The sequence below is a fragment of the Diorhabda sublineata genome, unplaced genomic scaffold (assembly GCF_026230105.1).
Source record: "Diorhabda sublineata isolate icDioSubl1.1 unplaced genomic scaffold, icDioSubl1.1 Dsub_32, whole genome shotgun sequence".
In the NCBI taxonomy this organism is placed as follows: domain Eukaryota; kingdom Metazoa; phylum Arthropoda; class Insecta; order Coleoptera; family Chrysomelidae; genus Diorhabda; species Diorhabda sublineata.
Window position 1 is genome coordinate 112,154 of NW_026614255.1, and position 2,342 is coordinate 114,495.

A 2,342-nucleotide genomic window follows, 5' to 3' on the forward strand; every position below is an offset into this window, starting at 1 on the left:
TAATGATCCTTCCGCAGGTTCACCTACGGAAACCTTGTTACGACTTTTACTTCCTCTAAATGATCAAGTTTGGTCATCTTTCCGAAGCATCGGCGACGCCGAAACGCCACCGCGCTCAGTCCGAAGACCTCACTAAATCATTCAATCGGTAGTAGCGACGGGCGGTGTGTACAAAGGGCAGGGACGTAATCAACGCGAGCTTATGACTCGCGCTTACTGGGAATTCCTCGTTCATGGGGAACAATTGCAAGCCCCAATCCCTAGCACGAAGGAGGTTCAGCGGGTTACCCGGGCCGCTCGGCCAGGGAGGACACGCTGATTCCTTCAGTGTAGCGCGCGTGCGGCCCAGAACATCTAAGGGCATCACAGACCTGTTATTGCTCAATCTCGTGCGGCTAGAAGCCGCCTGTCCCTCTAAGAAGAATTATTTGTACGCCGACAGTAAAAACCGCGAACGGCAAGAGCCGAAACTCAATACCGACGGGCCTTTGGGATGTCGAAATACGCCTAGTTAGCAGGCTAGAGTCTCGTTCGTTATCGGAATTAACCAGACAAATCGCTCCACCAACTAAGAACGGCCATGCACCACCACCCACCGAATCAAGAAAGAGCTCTCAATCTGTCAATCCTTCCGGTGTCCGGGCCTGGTGAGGTTTCCCGTGTTGAGTCAAATTAAGCCGCAGGCTCCACTCCTGGTGGTGCCCTTCCGTCAATTCCTTTAAGTTTCAGCTTTGCAACCATACTTCCCCCGGAACCCAAAAGCTTTGGTTTCCCGGAAGCTGCCCGCCGAGTCATCGGAGGAACGTCGGCGGATCGCTAGCTGGCATCGTTTATGGTTAGAACTAGGGCGGTATCTGATCGCCTTCGAACCTCTAACTTTCGTTCTTGATCAATGAAAGCGTTTTTGGCAAATGCTTTCGCTTCTGTCCGTCTTGCGACGATCCAAGAATTTCACCTCTAACGTCGCAATACGAATGCCCCCATCCGTTCCTATTAATCATTACCTCGGGGTTCCGAAAACCAACAAAATAGAACCGAGGTCCTATTCCATTATTCCATGCACACAGTATTCAGGCAAAATTTTGGCCTGCTTTAAGCACTCTAATTTGTTCAAAGTAAACGTGCCGGCCCACCTCGACACTCAGTCAAGAGCACCGCGGCGGGATTGAGTTGGGCCGCCCTTGCGAGCTAAGCCCACCGGCAGGACGTCCCACGACACGCCAGTTGACACCGCGTACGATGAACCAGCGGCGTGGGACACAGATTCGACTACGAGCTTTTTAACCGCAACAACTTTAATATACGCTATTGGAGCTGGAATTACCGCGGCTGCTGGCACCAGACTTGCCCTCCAATTGATCCTCGTTAAAGGGTTTAGAGTGTACTCATTCCGATTACGGGGCCTCGGATGAGTCCCGTATCGTTATTTTTCGTCACTACCTCCCCGTGCCGGGAGTGGGTAATTTGCGCGCCTGCTGCCTTCCTTGGATGTGGTAGCCGTTTCTCAGGCTCCCTCTCCGGAATCGAACCCTGATTCCCCGTTACCCGTTACAACCATGGTAGGCGCAGAACCTACCATCGACAGTTGATAAGGCAGACATTTGAAAGATGCGTCGCCGGTGCGAGACCGTGCGATCAGCGAAAAGTTATTCAGAGTCACCAAATTGTACGATGACGAGCAAGCCCGCCACCGATTGGTTTTGATCTAATAAAAGCGCTCCTTCCGTCTCCGGTCGGAACTCTGTTTGCATGTATTAGCTCTAGAATTACCACAGTTATCCAAGTAAATGTGGGTACGATCTAAGGAACCATAACTGATTTAATGAGCCTTTCGCGGTTTCACCTTAATTTGGCTTGTACTGAGACATGCATGGCTTAATCTTTGAGACAAGCATATGACTACTGGCAGGATCAACCAGGGAACTACTATTTGTGTATTTTATATATAATAAAACTATTATCGAAAAAGTTTTAATAACAATATCCACCACATAATGTGAGGATGAGAATTATGATGACGTTTTTTCATATTACATATATTTTATATTTATACACATAATATTTTATATTCATCTATATTCTCGTATATAATAAACACATTGTTATTTACTTTTTCGTTTGCGTGGTGTTTGCTGCGCTTATTATTGAAAATATATAATTTTCGGCGCCACGCTTTATATATTATAATATATTTTTCTTATATTTCATAAAATTTTCACCGAATCGACTATAAATTTATCTAAAATTTAATCGAAATGATATTTTAAATAAGATATAATTACGTCGACCGGAATAGAATTTCGACATTATCTCTACCCTTCGCTAGATTGTAAGCGACATGG

At 46.5% G+C, this 2,342-nt stretch overlaps 1 non-coding gene across 1 annotated transcript; it reads right to left on the reverse strand.

Annotated features, from left to right (window-relative positions):
- LOC130452249 (small subunit ribosomal RNA) lies at positions 1-1,922 on the reverse strand. The gene has a single exon (XR_008910891.1). It is a non-coding gene; the product is annotated as a small subunit ribosomal RNA (ribosomal RNA).
- Between the last annotated feature and the right edge of the window lie 420 nt (positions 1,923-2,342).